The sequence below is a fragment of the Crinia signifera genome, chromosome 3 (genome assembly GCF_055691185.1).
Source record: "Crinia signifera chromosome 3, ASM5569118v1, whole genome shotgun sequence".
NCBI classification, from domain to species: Eukaryota; Metazoa; Chordata; class Amphibia; order Anura; family Myobatrachidae; genus Crinia; species Crinia signifera.
Window position 1 is genome coordinate 29,017,211 of NC_139219.1, and position 21,739 is coordinate 29,038,949.

Sequence of the window (21,739 nt, forward strand, 5' to 3'; positions counted from 1 at the left end):
CTCAGAAACCAGATTGTTATTTTTTTTTTTTATAGCACACGTAATTAAAATAGCAACGTTAGTTTTGTTTCATATTTTCAGATTAGATGAGAACTGAGTCAGTTCCCAGTTTCTGATACACGATCTGCGGCTACGGCACGGGTTATAAAATCATTATTATTATTATTGTGTTTCATGGTGTCTCGTGGTGTTATACCCTCCAACAAGTATCAGCTAAAAACTGGTGCAGGAGACAAGGAAAGAGGCGTGGCCACAAGTAAAAGGGGGTGTGGTCTCAGGTTAAGCAGGCGGCATAATAAGTCTGGCTGGCTGCTGGAGTCACTCAGTTTGCCAGTGCTAATTGTCTGTGTCCCTGCAGCGCTGCACCCAGTGCCAGGGGCGTAACTAAATTTTTAGCGCCCCCCCGCCGGATGGTTTTTCGGCGCCCCCCTCCCCCCTCGAACACCCCCACCCCCCGCCGCCGCCGCCCGCCCGCCACCCCCCCACCTAACCTGACCCCCCCTTCTTACACTTACCTGTCCCCGCAGTCTGCATCTCGCCCGGCTCTCTGCCGGGACCTGCCTGACGTCACGGTCCCGGCCGGCTCCTGCTGCTGCAATGAAAACTGACTCTTAGAAAATGGCTGCCCCCATACTGCAGACAGAAAACTGTCTGCAGTATGGGGGCAGCCATTTTATAATAGTCAGTTTTCATTGCAGCAGGAGCCGGCCGGGACCGTGACGTCAGGCAGGTCCCTGCAGAGAGCCGGGCGAGACGAAGACCACAGGTAACTATACCTCCGCAGCCCCCCGGCGGCGCCCCCAATTTCTCTGCGCCCCCCCGCCACCGCGGGGGCTGCGGAGGTATAGTTACGCCACTGCCCAGTGCAAAGCACCTGTATGCTGGTACAGACAAAAAAAGAAGTACTGTACCAGCTAAAATGGTACAGGTGGAGGGGGTGTGGGGAGACTCCTCCGATTGAAAACACAGTGGGGAAATTTGTTAAAATGCGTATTCTACTTCACATGTGATGTTACTATAGGCAACCAATCAGAATCGACTTCTTATTTAATTTGCACCCTATAGAACAGCGGTTCTCAAACTGTGGGTCCTGACCCCAAAGTGGGTCCCGACCTTCTCAGCATGGGGTCACGACTCCATGCTGCTGACCATCAGGCTGATGACTTTTCTAATCTCAGTCAGTGATTCAAGGAGTCTGAAAAATCTGTTGAATTGTCTGTTATTTAGACTCCTCCCATCATTTTGTGCCTCCACAATGCTGTCATGTACGTGCTGTCTGCTGATTACACATGTGATGTGATGGGGTATGGTATATTAGACTCCTCCCATCACTCTGTGCCTCCACAATGCTGCCATGTATGTGCTGTCTGCTGACTACACATGTGATGTGATGGGTTATGGTATATCAGACTCCTCCCATCACTCTGTGCCTCCACAATGCTGCCATGTATGTGCTGTCTGCTGACTACACATGTGATGTGATGGGTTATGGTATATCAGACTCCTCCCATCACTCTGTGCCTCCACAATGCTGCCATGTATGTGTTGTCTGCTGACTACACATGTGATGTGATGACCTTCTGCAGTCACTTGCTGGGGTCCTGTAATTATTGTTATTGTCTGATGGGGTCCCAGAGCAAAATAGTTTGAGGACCCCTGGTCTAGAAGATAGTAGACAGGATCTGATTGGTTGCCCATAGCAACATCACATGTGAAGTAGAATACACATAGTAACATAACATAGGCCCTTATTCTGGTTGGTGCGTATATTTCCGAATACTTTCGGATGGCGTTTTTTAGCCGTCTGCGCATGCGTGGGGAACGCTATGCGCATGTGCCACGCATGTTCTACGTACTTGTTCTCACTAATACCGTACAGAAATGTGCACCGCAATCACTCGGGAAATATGGGCGTATTATGGGCGTCATTCGGAAATACACAGGGGCGTACTTTCAAAGTGGGCTAAACTGGGCGGAAACATGGGCGGACACGAGGGAGTGCACTTATTTTGGTGGGCGTGCATTCGGACAGCACACCGAATGCACGCGAACAAAAAGGCAAGAAATATGCGGTGTCCATAAGCAAGTATTGCTTTGCGGACACCACTCGGTCATGCGCTAGGCAATCGGAACGCCTAATCAGGACGGCCGCACCTCAACCAATGTCAGCTGAACACAATACAATCACCTCCTTTACTCATTACTTACTTAATTACACGCTTGTCACTGTTTCAATTGGAACCATTGCAGCTTCAATGGAACATTACTAAGCACACACATATATGCTGCACTTTTCACACACTTTTACACTGCAACTAATGAACACAACTTAATATTAATAATACAAATACACATGTCACTTCTACATGTATCAATTAAACCACACATTTGGGGGGAAAAAAAAAAACATTTATTACATCAACTTATAAAATAAAATAGAAACCGTCACAAATTAAAAGGTAGCATATCAGGAATAAAAGTAAATAATATATAATAAATCCATGTATTGTAGACATACATAGCCACAGCAGAATCATTAGGAACACATCAGGTGGCTTCACAACAAAAGTATAGCACCAACACTTCAAGTACAGCACACAGTAATGGTAGCCGAAACAGGGCAACAGGGGAACCAAACATGACATTCGAAACGAGGGCAAATGTGGGGACCCTCTGCATGGAATTGGACACAGGAAGCTGACACACACAGCTCAATGAAAGATTTGGGAAGACATAAGGGTGGAGATTAATGCGGACACAAGTTCATTTGCGGGCACGTTTGCCCCTGGCAGGCTCCTTGCCACGTGCAGCAGCTCTTCGGCCACGGCCACGGTCAGATGGTGGGCCAGGTGGAGCAGATGCTGGGGAGGGGGGGGATGGTCTTCCCCCTCTGGCAGCAGGGAGTGCTGATGGTGGGAATGCACCAGAAACGGATGACAATAGGACCCTATTGCTGGCAACTAGCTCCACCATAAGCTCATTATGGTGGAGGAGGAGGTCATTTTGCCGCAGGGCTTGACCAGACAGCACCTGCAGGCTAGCAGCAATTGATTGCTGGTTGACAGCCATAGCCTGCAGGCTCCCAGCGATACTCTGGTGGCTGCTGACCAAACCCTGCAAGACCTCCTCGGTCCTACGCACCCGCTCTGATGCCGACTCTCGCTGCTGCTGAATATGGCCAAGCACCTGCCCCCACCTGCTCAATTCAGCCTCGGTCAGTGGCTGCTGCTGCTGCACGGGCCTGGTACTGGTGGCAGGTGGCACAGACTCCTCAACCTCCTCAAGAGATTCTTGACCAAGCGGTGGGGATGCTGGTGAAAGAGAACATTACAAGTTACTCTTTACCTAGCACGGCGCCCATCGCGGTCATCGCGGGCATTGAATGCACTAAAAAATCGGGTGCGACGCGACCGACGCGATGCCCGCGATTTTCCATAGGGAACAATGTTAAATTTCTCAATTGACCCGATTTTACTGTTCAATGCCTCAATTGACACGATTTTTCCATAGGAAACAATGTTAAATGGCCCACAGAGGCCAAATAGCCACCCTGAAGTGTGAAATGGCCCCCACAATTGTTAACGCCACCCCACGATCAACGTCAACCCGAAGCGCGGCGAGCGCAGCGAGCCCGCGAGGGGCGGCGGTACACATCCTACGACCTTTTCATACCCCCACTATCCACGTCGGCGTGGAGTTGAGAATAGAATAGTGTGGCGAGCGCAGCGAGCCCCGCGAGGGGACGCGGATACCTGTGAAGCCCGCGAAGGGACGCATTTACCTGTGAAGGTATCAGCGTCCCCTCGCGGGGCGCGCTGCGCTCGCCACGCTTCGGGCTCGGTGGCTCGCTACGCTCGCCACACTATTCTATTCTCAACTCCACGCCGACGTGGATAGTGGGGGTATGAAAAGGTCGTAGGACGCGTACCGCCGCCCCTCGCGGGCTCGCTGCGCTCGCCACGCTTCGGGTTGACGTTGATCGTGGGGTGGCGTTAACAATTGTGGGGGCCATTTCACACTTCAGGGTGGCTATTTGGCCTCTGTGGGCCATTTAATATTGTTTCCTATGGAAAAATCGTGTCAATTGAGGCATTGAACAGTAAAATCGGGTTAATTGAGAAATTTAACATTGTTCCCTTTGGGAAATCGCGGGCATCGCGTCGGTCGCGTCGCACCCGATTTTTAGTGCATTCAATGGCCGCGATGCCTGCAATTTTTTTACCTGAGATGCCCACGATCAAAATCGCCGTGCTAGGTAAAGAGTACCCATTACAATTACAACACATTCCATGCAAAATTAGAACCAGCTACTTATGGCATGGCAAATAATTACCTTCAAGCAAAGAAGCCATGACTTCCGCTGGGGACTCGCTGTCCATGGTGCTCACCCCCCGGACCTCCTCGACTGCAATGCAGCACTCTGCCATCTCTTCCAGGGGGGTGAGCTTCAGCTTTGATGGCATGGGGCCAGCCCCAGAGGTGTGGCTGTGTTCCCACCGCTGGGTCAATTTCTTCTTGAGGTTGCTTTTGAAGTCGTGCCACCTGCAATCAAAGTTTACATATTAATACATGTCACTCCTCATGTTTGCTGTAGCACCCATTGCAATCTGCAACAGATTACAACATGTGCCTCATGACACCAAACTTACATTATATTAAATTTGAAAACCAACCCTTAGAATATACACTCACACTCACCCTACAATAACTATCAATTAAATGAAATGGCAAACATGTCTGTGCCTCCAAGCAACGTGACCGGCCATTGACCTACTCCATCTAACATCTAATGTAAACATTTCTGGTCTTGTACTGCTCAAATGTAACACACATGAACTTGCCTCTTCTTAACATGCTCCGCCTCACGAACTTGTGGAGCCACCGCATTAATCTCCGCCGTTATGTCCTCCCAGATCTTCCATCTCCTTGTGTGTGTCAACCGGTCCTGTGGACACTCGATCCAATCCCGTGCGCGGGGCACCAGGATGGCAAGCTCCTGCGATTCGAATGCCATGTTTCTGGTGGTTGGTTCCTCTGTTGCCCAATTTCGGCCATGGCCACTGGCACCGCCACTGCCACGGCCACTGCCACGGCCACCTGTCGCTGTACTCGAAGTGCTGGGCAGGCTACTCTGTTAAGAAGCCACCTGCTGTGTTCCCAATGATTCTGCTGAGGCTGAAGATGGGCCAGCTGCCGATTGGCCTGATGTAGATGGCCCATCTGGCTGCTGTTCTCCCAATGGCTGTTCTGGGTTGATGGGGACATAGGTGGTGCTGGAGTCCATGTTGCCAAACAGGTCCTGCAACACCTGGTCTTCCTCTGTATCTGAGCCAGCCATGTTTGCAACAACATTGCATTTGTCTAACACACCTTTATATCCTATTTCTGTAATTGGCGTACATCAGCGACACCCTGCGTTCCGTACGGCCGCGTTCCGTACGGCAGCGTCGACCGTGCGGCGCATAGGCCACGCCCCTAGCTGCGGAAAAAAAAAAACCTGGCAAACTTAGTAAGTCTGATTTAGTAGGTAATTGCAGATTTGTACTCCAATGACCAAATAAAACTGAGGTCAGACATGAAATGTATATGTGAATGTACATCTGTACTGAGCACTTGTTTGGTATGTAGTACAAATGACAATACCCATTCCATATGTAAATCCAGTCCACCACTTAGGCAATAGTAATCAGTGCTAGCATCCAAATCACATGTGAAAGGTCTCCAAATTCAGCCTTGATGCTAGCTACTTTTCATTCCACATCTCTAGTGTGGGCCAGTAGAAGGTAAGTGTACACATGGCACCATGGCCTAATATTGGGAAAAGGTCTGCCACTATTTGCTATGTTTCTGTTGCATAGCTTTCACTATAAAAAAGCTGTTTAGTACCTTGTTGAGTTAGGTGTAAGTGGCTAGTGATGCAGACTATTTCACCTGTTGCTTATACCCATGTTTGGTGAATGTAATAGATTATATATAATGGGTTCCCATCTTATTTTACACTGTCTGTTTAGGAGATAGTAAGTAATGGCATGGTCTGCTCAACTATGCAAAGGTACAGCAAGTGTGGGTTTGCGATGCAATGGGTTAGCCGTCTGTTGTGGCGCATACACGCTGTTACTGTCAAAATGAACAATAAAGTTAATACCAAATATCACTCTGATCAACCAATGACAGGACATGATTGCTTGAATTGTGCCATTGCTAAGATGGCGGCCTATGGCAGAGCAGCACCTTTTTCGCCAGCGGAGCTGAGGACACTGGTCTCCGTTATGGAGACCAGGATGGGGCGGGCGCAGGGACGTGCAGTCAGGGGAGGCAGGGGAGGCAGAGCCTCCCCTGTCATAGATTATAAAAAAAAAAATACAAAGATATTTATATCACATATACTGTGAAATAAATATATCTTCCATTTTTTTTAATAATCTATGTGGTGAGACGATGTGCGGGAGGCTACGAGGCAGTGGGAGCCGTGCCTCCCGCTGACAATTACAAACTGTCAGCAGCGGGGGGCGGGGCTAAATTGCAGGGAGAAAAAGAGGCAGAGAAGCTCATTGAAAAGCAATGAGGAAGCGGCACCTACACATTTGCTTCAGTGACAGGGACGTGCCTTCAGCCCACATCAAAGCACACCCCTGTCACTGAGACAGATGTGATAGGACAGCGGATCAGGCTGTCACACACTGACAGCCTGTATCCGCTGTCACTGAGTCTGCAGTGCACGCCTGCACGGACAAGTGGTGCACCGTGCTGGCCGGTCAGTTAGTACTAAGTAGGGGCTGCCCTGCTGTTCCGTGGCCGCTCACTACTCTGGCTAGCAGCCAATTCATGCCCTGCTGCCGCTAGCCGTGAGCAACACTGCAGCAGTCAGAGAAGAAAGAATACCTGGACCGGGTGGTGGCGTCTGAGGGGGTGAGCGGGAGAACGACGGACATTCAGTGTGCGCAGTGGATCAGCAGCCGGGTAAGCAGCTTAATGCCCGGCCCCATTCTGCTGCAGGCAGACCGCAGAAGAGAGCCTCTGTCTGATGGAGGGGGTTTGCCGGGCACCGCAGGGAGAAGGAGCTGAGCCGCTGTGGGATGGTGAGGGGAGCGGTGTTGTCTGGCACTGCAGGGAGAATTGATCAGCTTTTGGTGGGTCAGAGGTTGCTGCAGGGGGGACAGAGAGGGGAGATGTTGGCCGCTGCTGACAGGGTTGCTGCTTCATTATGCAGGGTGGGAAAGGAAGGAGGTTAGTATTTCTTATGTATGTGTTGTGCTGAGGGGGAGGTCTGTTTGTATTTAAGTATCTGCTTATCTGTTTGTGTGTGTCAGAATTTTGTGTCGGCATCTGTGTGTCAGTTTGTCAGCGTCTGTGTGCGGCAGCCTCTGTCAGCATCTTTGTGTTGGTATTTGTGTATGTCACTGTCTGCATCTGTGTTGGCTTTTGTGTCGGTCAGTGTGTCAGCATTTGTTTCTGTGTCAGCTCCTTTTGGCATTTGACAGCATCTTTGTGTCAGCATTTGTGTGTGTCTGTGTATCAGCATCTGTATGTGTGTGTATGTATCTGCACATGTTTGCATCTTTGTGTTGGCATTTGTGCATGTCGGTGTCTGTGTTTCAGAGTCCTTTTGTGTGTCAGTGTCAGCATCTGTCTGTCAATGTGTCAGCCCACTACTAGACACACTACCCCCCCCTCCCCCCAACCCAGACTCATACACTTTGCACGCCATATTCTTTTTATTGTAGAGTGCAGTGTCTTTTTAATTTTTTTCCTGTTTTGGCTATTGTGGCAGGTATTCAATGCTGTGGGCGAGCGGCGACAGTGAGCAGAGCTTCCTGCTCGCTGTCACCACTCACCCTGTCAGTATTCAACGCAGCCCCCCTCATACGCCAATTCCCGCTCGCTCCAATTTTTGGTTGAGGGGGAATTGGCGTATGCGGCTCCTGAACCAGCGAGACTCGCGGCTAAATACAGCAAGTTTTCTACACTAGCTGCGGGTCTCGCTGTTTTGGGGAATTCTCCCAAAACGTTGAATAGGGCGAGCGGCTGGCGAGGGGGTTAAACAGCGAGGATCGCTGGTTTTCTGCAATCCTCGCTGTTTAACCCCCTCGCCGGCCGCATTTGTGTGTGTGTGTTTCATTTCCCATGAGGCCACTGTGTTTTTAATGTTCTCTGTGGGGGGCCAACGTGTTTTTTTTATGTGGTGCCAATGCAGGGGCATGCAATTGGGGGGAGGCAAGGGGGCATCTTGCTCCCTACAATCATGACAGAAAGCACCAATTCTGAATGCACAGCAGGGAGGTGCCACACTGGAGAGGCGCTGTCCCTGCTCTGCTATACTCTGTTGCTGTGATCATCATTACTGTCAGCTACCCTGCGGTTCTGGCAGTGTGAAGAGCGGTGCCTCCTAATAGCTGGCAGCAGGTCTCTCTGGCAGGCTGCTGACAGTGCTGCTGCAGGGTTTCCATAGTGTACAGGAGGCAAAGCCCTGAGCAGCATCAAGCCAAGGACGCAGGGAGAGAGAACTAGATGGTTCTCTGGCTGCAGAGGCTCCATGGTGGGACCTCATTCACAGCCCTGGCCTGGACTCTGCTGAGGCTGTTAAGGTGCATACACACAGGGGAGATATATTGCTCAGCAATATATTGCTCAGGGTCTCCTTTTCATCAGCGACCAGAAATGGTCGCTGATGAAAGGGAACGGGCGGTGCCGCAGAGGTAATCAGAGGTTACGGCACTGGCGGGACTTGTTCCCATTTCGCAAAAGCTCCTGCCTCACCTGTCACTAACCTCACCGCACGTCACTGGGCGGGCGGGCCCATTTATTACAAATAGGCAGAAGCGGAATGCCTATGCGGTGGCCCGCCGGCGCATATACGCCCGCACACAGGTGCGGCGGACCATCGCTCAGCTGGAGTGGCGGTGGTCAGACCTGAGGCGTCGGCAGCCGGATTTGCTCCAGCAAATCAGGGCCAGGATTGCGAGATGTGAGTGTTTATACATTAAATGGCCATTTGTACATGATTGCTTACATGACATTATTTAAGCCAATAAGGTAACCAGCCTGATCATGAGTTAAACATGGCATACACTATATGTGTGCTACTTCCTGTTTGACACCCTGTAATGGTCATAAAATATGTGATTGTGTAGGATTATAGATTGTGATGTTTACAATGGCCCAAATGTCACATCATAACTGCCATGTTACAGGCTGTGTTGTGTAAAAGACACTAAGGAGCTGATTGGCTGTACAGTTATCTCAACTTATAACCTTTGGATTTAATTTTTTTTAAGGCTTAATACATCTGTCCAAATGACCCCTAATTGGCATTTTTTTTCTCAAACACAGGCCCGGGAGGAGGCAGAGGTGGCCCAGGAGGAGGTTGCCGAAGCAAGGGCCGAGGAGGTGGTTTCGGAGGAAGGGATGGCGGAGGAAGTGGAGGCGGAGGAGGTGGCAGAGGAAGTGGAGGAGGAGGTGTGGGCTGTGGAGGCGGAGGTGCTGCCAGCAGAGGAGGAGGTGCCACCAGAGGAGGCCCCTGAAGAAGAGGAGGAGGTGGAGGCCTGTGAGGTCGTGCAGGCGGGCGAAATTGGTATGTATACATAAGGATTAATTATTCCTTTTCTCATCTACTATTTGCTATGTAGCACTGGTGATTCAATTGTGTTTTTTAAAACTATAAATTCATATAACAAACAGGGTACCAACAGACACACTTATATAGTGTGGCCAAACCATCCTTTTCATCCTGGACACATATTAATGACACAGGTTGTGCGGATGGCTTTCAGGTCGATTGTAAGAGCCACTGAACCTGTGTAGTTAATCTGTATCCTGGAAGAAAGGGATGACTTGCTCATGTAAGGGTTACATGTCCCTGCTGCAAGCATACAATCTGTAGCCTCATATAGGTGAGTAGAGTTTACTGGTGATTGATCTTTCTAAACTAGATTACGTATGACATAAATGGAGTATGGACAGGCATGGCATAGAATGGAGTAACAAGTGGTCAGTGCCCCTGGGCCCTTCTCTAGCTAAACCCCCCCTGCGGTCTGCATGTATGGTTGGCACCATAATTGTGTGTTGATTTGGTCTTAGTAATGATTTTGTGCATGGGAGTGGGTTAGTGCTGCAGCTTCACCTAACTGGCATTATGACAATGATTTCTGGAGCAGACCATCAGCAGGCAAGCCATGCTTGATTGCACAAATGTACTGAGCATTCCTGAGAGTTGACTAAGTCCCATGCCACGCTCCATCATATAACAGACACTGAGCGCTTTTTGATGAGTTGGGATTGGTGCAGCGCATAACATGCTTCTCAGAGCTTAGTCATGGGTGGGTTTGGATTCAGAAGGAGCACTATGACTGTGAGGTGTTCTACAGAGTAAAGGGTAGAGGGGAAAAAACAGGCTTTCCATGTAGTATGTATGCATGTATGTATAGCTGTATGTGTCATATATATAGTTATATATGTGTCTATATACATATATATAAATATATATACACACACACCTGTCACGTTGCATGTTTAAAATTTAGGTATGACTATGTAAAATGTATGCATGATTATCATTAGTAATTTGACCCTTTTTAATATGTCCACAGATGAGCCAGCCCAAGCAGAAGAGGGTCCACGTGGGGCCCTCTTAAGAATCAGGGGACACATGCGCCAGGTCATGGCAGAATTGGACCAGCTGCTAGATGGTGCCATTTAATTTATTTAATTTTTTTTCCCAGAAAACATTTGTACCTTAAATAAACAGTTTGTTACAGTTCGAAGTTGTCTGTGTTTTTTTTTAAATGGAAAAGTATATGTGTAACTTGTTTATAATCTTTTAAATTAGCAAAATGTACATACTGTATATAGATGTATGTTAGGTTCACATGCTGTAAGGGTTAATGTGTGTAATGAATGTAGTAGTAATGTGGTTCAGTATGTATTAGGATTTAATTGATTTAAATAGAAAACAATCCCTTTTTAATGAGGTTGGCTAATTGCAGAAGTGGGTCATGTGATCGCTGTGTGTGCTCAGATAAATAGTGTTGTATTTAGCGTAAATACTCCGCATCGGTGCGTACGGCCAGCTTCCCGTCCGTTCTGACGCGGTAAGACCGTGCTTACGCTGTAAGACCGTGCAGAATCTGTGCGTGTCCACCGCACACGCAAGGTTTGTATGTCGTCCGTACACACGCCCTGTTCTTAAAGAGTGAGTCCGTCCGAATGCGGAGGCTCAATGGGCGTTTCTACGGACGATGTCCGCATAGCGTTGCGTGCGGCCCGCTCCGTAAGAATTCGGGAAAGTACGCACCGATCAGAATAAGGGCCATAGTAACATATTAATTAAGGCTGAAAAAAAAGACGTTAGTCCATTGAGTTCAACCCATCTAACTTGTAACTACTGACTTGCGTAAGTCATATCTATAGGATTCCCTTAGTGGCCAAAAATGCATCCAGTTTTGATTTAAATTCATTAACAGTAGTTGCTATAATGTCCCCCACCGGCAATGAGTTCCAGAATGCTACTGCTCTAATGTTGAAGAATCCTCTTCTGAATTCAGTACGGAATTTCTTTTCCTTGAGCCTCAGTACATGCCCACATTCCATATGATTCCCGATCCTGTATTTGAACATACTAATCATGTCACCTCTTAACCTCCGTTTCTCCAGTAAAAACATATTCAGCCTGGTTAACCTATCTTTGGCCCTTATTCTGGTTGGTGCGGATATGTCCGCGTGCGTTCGTTCCGCCGATGTTTTGTGTCTGCGCATGTGCAGAGGCATATCTGCGCATGTGCGAAAGGGACATACGTCCAAATTCCGCATGAATTGTTTACACTGCGAACAGGGGGAGAAGAGGGGCGTGAAGGGCTGTTTGGCCTCATTAACATATGCATACGCCCCGCGTTTCATAGGCGTTCCCATGAAAACGCTGGGCGTACGTATGGTAATGCGGCCGTGACGCACGTGTAGGGGGCGGACATATGACATTGCCGGGTGTCAGCTGCCCGCCCAGATCCCTGCTTTTGCACGGAGAAATGCCCGAGTGGTCTGAGCTCGCGGGAGCTGCCTGACCACTCGGTCCTGCATTCGATGGTATGCGACCATCGAATGATGGGGGAGGTTCCCAGAGATGGAGGAGGTGTATACATGAGAAATCCACTCGTGCTCCATGCGGTCAGCGGCTTACCGCATTCGGACGGAGTGAGCGATCCGTACAGAAGGCGGGGTTTAGGACGCACGGTCCTGGCCACATATTCGGCTCCAGCCGCACAGACCAGAATAAGGCCCTTTGTAATCTAATGATTCAAGGCCTTTTACTAACTTAGTCGCCCTTCTCTGTACCTGTCCCAATTAATTTATGTCCAATTTAAGGTGCTGTGCCCAGAACTGAACACAATATTCTAAGTGTGGTCTCACCAATGCCTTGTCAAGAGCCACTATCACATTGGCAGCCCTTGAATCCATACCCCTTTTAATGCATGCCAGTGTCCGGTTTGCTTCTGCTGCTGCACTCGAGCAGTGTGCACTATTACCCATTTTTTCCTCTATGATGACCTTCTCTACAGCAGAATTCCCTATAACTCCATTTAGCCTATAAGTAGCTTGTTAATTTTTGTTCCCATAATGAATTACATTCTTCAACGTTAAACTGCATTTTTCACCTTTCCGCCCACCTTTCCGGTTTATTTACATCACTCTGTAGGGTTTCAACATCCTCTCCTGAGTTAATTTCCTCACTCAATTTTGTGTCATCCGCAAATATTGCAATTTTACTCACTATGTCACTTTCAATATCATTAATAAATATATTAAACAAAGTGGGTCCCAATATTGAACCTTGCGGGACTCCACTTTGGACCTTACCCCAGCTGGAATGTATGCCATTCACCACTACTCTCTGTCCCCGATTGTTCAACCAGTTTTTAATACAACTATAAGTTTTATATCCTAACCCTAAATAACCTAGTTTCATTAATAACCTTTTATGAGGCACCATGTCAAACGCTTTAGCGAAATCAAGCAGCATTACATCAACAGATTTCTCTAAGTCCAGCCCCCTACTGAATTCATCAAATAAGCTAATTAAATTAGTCTGACATGATCTATTTTTGACGAACCTATGCTGAGCCTTACTTATCACTTTCACCTGTTCTAAGAAATTTTGGATACTATCTCTTATTATTCCTTCTAATATCTTCCCCACAATGGATGTAAGTCTAACCGGTCTATAATTTTCAGGGTTAGTTTCTTTCTTCCATATTGGTACTACGTTAGCTATGCATAGCTATGGTACTACGTTAACTATTTCCCCCAGTGTGTGGGGGGGCTTCTAATGGGCGAGATATACTAAGCCTTGAAAAGTGATAAAATGGAGAGTGATAAACCACCAGCCTATCAGAAAAATGGAGAGAGATAAACTACCAGCCTATCAGATCCTAACTGTCATTTTTCAAACACAGCCTGTGACATGGCAGTTACGAGCTGATTGGCTGGTGGTTTATCACTCTCCATTTGATCACTTTTCAAGCTCAGAACACTTGCCAAATGTGTGGGGCCACGGTCGATCGACCGCCCCCTGTCGCCCCTCCCTTAATCCGGCACTGGGAAAAAGGGTGCAAACTGGTGAAACAAAATACAAAAGGCTGAAAAATGCAAATTGTATTATGAAATGCCCTGTAACCCAATTCATATAGTGGAGCCCTTTGGACTGCCCGCCTCACTGGGGAAGTGGCAAAATGCAGAGGCTGGTGTACTGTCGTTCCGAAAGTATTTTTTGTATTATGAGCCTCATCGGTGTGTGCAGACTTTCTGCCTAGTCCATAGTGCCGGCTTATGCTTTCTCCTGGATCACCAATGCCATACACGCGCTTCACACGCTATGACACTGGCTAAACTATTTACTCTTATAATTGAGTTAAATTGTCATTGAGCACAGAATAAACATCTATTTGTTACTGATTACATTGCTATTTTGAGTTCGGAAATCTGATTTTTTTTTTTTAACTGTTCCAATCAAGGAGAATACATTTATAATTCAATAACATCATAACGATTCCTCATTTCCCCATCTGGTGAAATCAGTAAAACGATCCTGTGGAAACAATCCAGCTTTAATTAGTTCTGGTATGGTATGTCTCATTCAGAGGCATATTTATCAATAATACAAAAATAATGTGAAAACTCGTGTTTTTAGCTCACAACCATTTCACATTATTTTAGTATCACAGAAAGAAAACCGATGGCTGACTAAGCACAGAGGTGACATAAACCACTGAAGGGTTCTGCGATGCTGTCACTTTAAGTAGCATGTTGCTTAGTTGCTACGAGATCTGATGAGGAAGGGCTTAGCCAATAGGGGTAAAGGGGAGGAGTAGGCAGGATAGGAGAGGACAGAAAGTGGTGTGATCGGCCTCTTTGTGAAGTCTTTCCCCTCCTTCCCATCCCTATGTTTTATGTTAGTGGCGGTAAAGAACGGTTACTTGTTTATATGTAGTAGTATGTATATAGTATATTATAAGTGTAGTAGTATGTATATAGTATATTATAAGTTTATTAAAGGGTTAAGTTTATTAAAGAAAAATGGAGAGAGATAAACTACCAGCCTATCAGATCCTAACTGTCATTTTTCAAACACAGCCTGTGACATGGCAGTTACGAGCTGATTGGCTGGTGGTTTATCACTCTCCATTTGATCACTTTTCAAGCAGCACGGATGGTGTAATGGTTAGCATTACTGCCTCACAGCACTGAGGTCATGGGTTCGATCCCCACCATGGCCCTAACTGTGCGGAGTTTGTATATTCTCCCCGTACTTGTGTGGGTTTCCTCCGGGTACTCCGGTTTCCTCCCACAACCCAAAAATATACTGGTAGGTTAATTGGCTCCTAATAAATTAACCCTAGAATGTCTGTGTGTGCGTGTATATGTGTCGTAGATTGTAAGCTCCACTGGGGCAGGGACTGATGTGAATGTTCAACTACTGTACAACTGTATACTCTGTAAAGCGCTGCGTAATCTGTGTGCGCTATATAAGAAACTGTTAATAATAATAATAATAATTAAAGTGTATGCATAAGGATACCCGATGGTGAGTTTAATCATGTATAAAAGGCTAATGGAAGACAGTTCACAAAATTATTCTCCTAGCCATTAAATTCACATTTTTCCATTAAGCATGTTGCATTTCCAATGCTTGGAATGGCAAGTTTGATACGCCCAAATGGACTAAAATCAAATTGCAAAAAGATAGTGGAGGGAGCCCTGTTATAATAATGCCATCTTCAGATGGCGATATTAGAGCTTATTTTTGGTTCCCCAACTCCTGCTTTGCTCTCACAAAGCTCAAGGCCGGTATCTGTGATCAGCTTGGTGGGTCTAAATCAGTAAAAAAAAAAATGAAATAATAAAATAAATCTAATCCTACTGCAGCCATGGATTGGTGTCTGTCACCCCGGCCAGCTGATACTGGGGAACTCCCATCTGGAATCTCAGTTTAAAGCACCAATCTTCTGACCCAGGGTCACAGAGAGAAGGTGCCAGAAACTCTGGCTGCAGCAGGGTGCAGGGAAGAGTTAGTTTAGCAGGAGAGAAGGGTAGAGGTAGTTTGTGGGCCAGGCACGTTCATACACCCTTTACAAAAAAAAAAGATAATCTGGCACCTTCGGTTCCATTTTGCTGTATTATCAGAGGTATCAGCCCCCTGCAGCTCATCTCCCCCCGCACCATGGGGGTTTTTCTAATTGACATGTTCCTCAGCATGTACTCGCAGGGAAACGATGTCCAGTGTCTGTGCATGTGCATCTTTAGCCCTTCCCCCCAAAAAGCTGCAAATCGTGGGAGATTAACACTACCGCAAGGGGGTGGGGGGCGCCAGTATCCGGGAGGGTGGCAATCCTGGGTTATCGCCATCCAGCCTGAGTGAAATCCTGCCCTGTGCAAGCCAGCAAATTGCTGTGCAGCAGTAAATTCATCCACAAGTTGAATTATTCCAGTGTGTGCAGCCAGGGCCGGATTAAAGCAGGGGCAAAAGGGGTCAGTACTCCTGGGCCCCCCTTTAGCTAGGGTCCCCCTGTGGTTGGCATGTATTTAAAGGTAAAGCTAAAGGTTTTGTGCATGGGAGTGGGGTAGTGCTGCAGCTTCACCTATCTGCCAATGTGACAATAATTAATGGTGCTGAGCATGGGGTGCTAAGGCACACTGACTGCACAAGTGTGCAGTGCATTACTGGGAGTTGACTAAGTCCCATGACACTTTGCACAGGAGGGCAGAGGCTGAGAGGTTTGTACTTAGCTCTGATTGGTGGAGCTCATTACATGCTTCTCAGGCCTATGGAGGACAGCAGCAGCAGCCTCGTCATGGGAGGGTTTTTAAGAGAGAGGCAGCACTGGGACTGTGAGGTCTCCTACAGTCCTACAGAGTAAGGTGCAGGGGAACAAACACATACTTTTCATGTGGTACATCTATCTATCTATCTATCTATCTATCTATCTATCTATCTATCTATCTATCTTTCTATCTACCCCCTGCAGTTACCCATTGACCAAGTTGATACTGCCTTTACTCTGTGTTTTGACAGTGTAATATTCTCCCATGCAGTTTGCGGCCAGTAACGATAAGTGCAAAGGGGCCCCCCTGTCTAAAGTGCCTTGAGCCCCCGAAGACTTAATCTGGCACCATTGCTCCCTGTCTGAATCCGACCCCTAGAACCCTTCCGCCATTTGGTTGATTGAACCCATGAGGATGGATGCTGTACAGTCTGTCACATTCCGCGTGATACATCTCCCCCCTGATATCTAGAGGGTACATTGTAACAAGACACAATGACGTCCCTGCCTGTGCTTTGTCTCTCTCACTCTCTCTCTCTCTCTCTCTCTCTCTCTCTCCGAGCAGGGATATAATTAGAATTGTTTAGTGTTTCAAGATGTACTGAACAGCGGATATCTGACTGTCATCCAAACACATGCAGCAGGTCTCGCTCTGCGACTGCCAAGTGCGCTGTTGTCTCCCTCTCCCCGGATACTTCTGGGAGCACAAGCTTTTGTCACCTTCCGTAGTCCTGCTGATTGGTCATTAGCTTTGGGGCGCCAGAGTCATACCTCCGACGTGACCCCTTCCATCAGGTACACAGTGCTCTGCTCCGGGACTTCCCGTATTGTATGATTGCTGTCACCGTTGCTGGACTAGTTCATTGATAACAATGGTTTTGGCACATGTGACCTCAATCATACACTAAGTGGGAAGTCCAGGAGCGGAGCGTCTCATCCCTCCTGGAATGGGTCATGTTTGTTAGTGCTTGCACCCTCAATAGGCAGGTGGCAGAGAGGGGCGTGGGGCGCCGGCCAGCACTATTGGCATATGGCATTGTCATGCTAATGCAGCATGAGGACAGGCAGGGGGGCGGGCAGCTGACATCACCGGATCACATCACAATATAAAAAAAAAATTGGAACATCCACGCCTGAACCATGGCAAGCGAAACAAGCCATGTGAGGATGCCCACTAATTGGGGGTCCACAGGTGTCGACACAAAAATGTGGAAAAACTCATGTCAACCTTTTCATGTGTCGATCTTTTCCATGTTGACATTTCACTTATGTTGACCTTTTGTCAGTGTCGACCTATTTGATGTCAACCTTTTGTCAATGTTGACCTAGTGCATGTTGACCTATTGTCAACGTCGACATATTGCATGTCAAACTTTTGGTGTCGACCTAAGCACTTCAGACCTTTACGTCCTCGCCTGTTGGGAGGTACGCGGATTGGATAAATAATATTTGTTAATGGTGGGGTTGATGTTTGTTCTTTGCATTTGCCCAGTGCCAGGGGGCATTACACATCCAGTAAGCAGCAACATAGGAGACAAGACGGCTTATTCTGTGCAGCACGGTAATATTTCATGCTGCTGGGCAGAGCCGGCCGGACTGCGGAACATAACCGTGTCTGAGGTACAGCAGAACCTGCTCCTTATTAGTGGGATGGAGGGGAGCAGAGGTAAGACGTGGTGCTGCACTTCATGGAGACCCCTGCTTAAGAATTTTTCATCAAGGTGCAGTACCACTTGTAACCATCAGGTGGCAGTACACAGACAATACATCTACAATGCAGATGGGAAGCTACAGTAACAATTAAAAAAAAAATTTCTGTCATTCTTATTTTGTACCTCTGGAAGTAGGTTCACAGGGATAAAATTACTAAGCTGGGATGTTGCCCATAGCAACCAGTCAGATTCTATCTATTATCTTCTAGAAGGTGCTATGGCCAACATCCCAGTGTAATGGTTAGCATTACTGCCTCACAGCGCTGAGGTCATGGGTTCGATTCCCACCATGGCTCTAAGGGCCTTATTCTAGTTGGAGCGGCCGGGCCGTACGCGTACGTCCCGGGATTTTTTATGATCTGCGCATGCGTACATTCGCTAATGCGCAGGCGCGAACACTCCACAACGCTTACGGACGGGTCTCTACGTGCGAAAAAACCTATACGCGAGTGTACGGGCATTGGGGGCGGCATAGGGGCGTGATGAGGGGAGCGGCCGAAATAATGAGGGAAAATGGGCGTAAATATGGGCGTACACGGGGGTGTGCACCAAAAATGAGCGGTGCTACTACCGCACGATCGACTAAAGCACCGTTCATTTCGGACACAAAACAGGCGGCCGCCAACCGCCATCTCAAGCCACCCCTACAGATACCGCATGCCAGCGTGCGCCTGGATTTGCTAATTTACGCTGATTACTACCAAACACATACACCTGAATGTAATAACCAATGCTGCAGTCTATTAAGTCCAAACCATGATTTCACTACCTGCAAGCCTACACACAGCACTCAAACACATTGGAAGCTTATCTTTCGAAACTTCTCTACATTTAAAGGTTTGTTTAATTTAAGGTAAGAATCTTTGCAAGACCTGCTTATATATGCTAAGGTAAGGTAGGTATTTGTTAAACAGTTATACACATTCACTACGTGCTTTCATAGACTTTACACAGTAGCACACTTAATCTACACAAGTCGACATGTGTCAACGTGTTCACTCTAATACAAACATAGGTTTTGTATTTAGGATACAATAACATAAACCACATCTAACACCTACAAAGGATGTTTCAGCAATGTTTTAAGCCCATGCCCACTATTTTGCACATTAATTAAATCAATCAATTAATTAATTTTCATAATTATAGTTGAAAGGCAAGATTTGCAGGTCCATATATGTGAAGGGTATGTCAGCGTACACGGACGTACGCTCACTCTCACGAGCGGTGACATAAGCTGACTTTTCTATTGAAAACAATAGGGACCCGTCCGTGCAAGCTGGCGTACGCTCAGATAGCCGCAAGAAGTCGGTGGGAAGACGGACGAGAGACGTCCGTAAATGGTGGTGTACGCTCAATTGTACGCCAGTTGTCGGAGTGTAAGGGCTGGCCCGTCCGTGTACGTTGGCGTACGCACATTTGTACGCCACTCCCCTTCGACGTTGTTTCTGGCCGTACGTATGCGGCTGAGTTGTGGGTGGACTTAACCCCAACGGCCGCGTACGGATAGCGTACGTTGTTTTGGAACGTACGCACGTTTGGCCGCTACGATCAGAATAAGCTCCTAACTGTGCAGAGTTTGTATATTCTCCCAATACTTGCGTGGGTTTCCTCCGGGTATTCCGGTTTCCTCCCACAATCCAAAAATATACTGGTAGGCTAATTGGCTCCCGACAAATTAACCCTAGAATGTTTGTGTGCGCGTGTACATGTGGTAGGGAATATAGATTGTAAGCTCCACCCTGGCAGGGACTGATGTGAATGTTCAAATATTCTCTGTACAGCGCTACGGAATATGTGTGCGCTATCTAAGAAACTGTTAATAAATAAAAGAAATAAACATCCCATCTTCAATAGACTTCCTGTCTTAGTAAATTTACCTGACACTATGGCCCTTATTCAGAGGGTGTGGATCAATTGGTCACCAGCAAGTTGTTGTTAGACAGTCATTAGGTCAACATGTGTCTAGGTTGACAGGGTCATGTCGGCTAAAAAAAAACTGTAAAAAAACCCCTGTCAACCTAATGACCCTGTCGACCTAAAGTCATATCGACCTAAACTCATATCGACCTATCTGCATGTCGACCTAGTGGTGTCGACCTACTTGGTGGTTGACCCAATGACCGTATCCCTATGCAGTACAAATTTGTTCTCACAATGGGCAAAACCATGTGCACTGCAGGTGGGGCAGATTTAACATGTGCAGAGAGAGTTACATTTGAGTGTGTTGAAACTGAAATAGAAATTGCAATGTAAATTAATGGAGCCAGTATTTACTCTGCACAGAAACAAAATAACTCACACAAATCTAACTCTCTCTCTACACGTGTTACATCTGCCCCACCTGCAGTGCACATGGTTTTGCCCATTTTGAGAACAAATTTGTACTGCGATCAGATCTGAATAGGGATACGGTCATTGGGTTACCAACTAGTAGGTCGACAAGCATTAATTTCCACTAATCCACAGAATTGAATATAACAACTATAGAATAATACATTTTCCTAGTTCCTTCCTAATTAATTAATTACTAGGATGTGTTCTACTCAGGGCTGGCGCCACCACTAGGCAGCTTTAGACATTTGCCTAGAGCACCGGCCACTGGTGGGCGGAAGGTAGGAGCAGGAGGTTCCCCCCCCCCCCCCCCCTGGATGGAGGTGAGTGGTAACTTCCCCCCCTCACCTGGAGCGATGCGGTGGGGCCCGCGATGCAGCACCCGGCACCATCCCCCCTGTGGAGTGATGCAGCGGCGGCTGCATCAAAACCCCCCTCTGGTGGAGCGGGTGTGCGCCGGGCCTGGGAGGTGAGTGCCGATTCCCCCCCCCCCCCCCCGTGGAGCAATGCGCCGCATCACCTCACCAGCACCATTCCTCCCCAGTGGAGCGGGTGAGAGCTGGGGCACCTCCCTCCGTCCACTGGGGGCACGCCGGTGCCTTCCACCGGCCCCGGTTCTCCTGAATATTGGGTATCCCCACAAAATGGCTGCCTGTGGTCTGAGCAGGCAAATGGCCGACCTCTGGTGCGTTCCGTCATTCAGGGTTAATATTGTACAAGCTGACTTCAGCAAGCTATTTTAGCTTAGAGCTTCTGTATATACCACAAGATGACAAATTAAGACCAGTTTACATCTTCTACTGACATTGCACGCATAACCGGACATTCCTTACCTATAAACACACTGAGTCTCAACCAGCGATTCGGTGTCAGCAGCGAGGAAGAGTCTGTGTCACAAATAGTTCTTGTTATCCAAGCCCCCCGTGTGCTATATAAATACATCAGATGATCAGTTTTATGACTTTAACTAGGGAACAAAGCCAGCATTTTATATTATTGTAACATGCCACAGCGTCTACACGCAATGCCGGCAGCCATTTTGTCACCTGAAAGAGTGCAGCTAAATTCACTACATAGAAGGGGTAATTCAGACTCGTTCACTAGGCTGCGTATATTCAGAGCCTAGTGACCAGGTTACTGGCATTCCGTCTACACGGTCAAAATGGCATTTATAATGTAAAAATGTTGACGTGTCTGTGTCAGCATATGTTGACGTAGTAAGTGTGCACTGTACTCACTGTGATTGGCACATGGCATCCTCTTTCATTGCAATATCTGTAATGTGCGCAGGGCGTGCGGTACACACAGGTTTCTGGGTCTGAGGCAGCCCACACAGCACACACTGCTCCCATATTGCATTGCCACTGCAGCAGCAGCACAAATCAC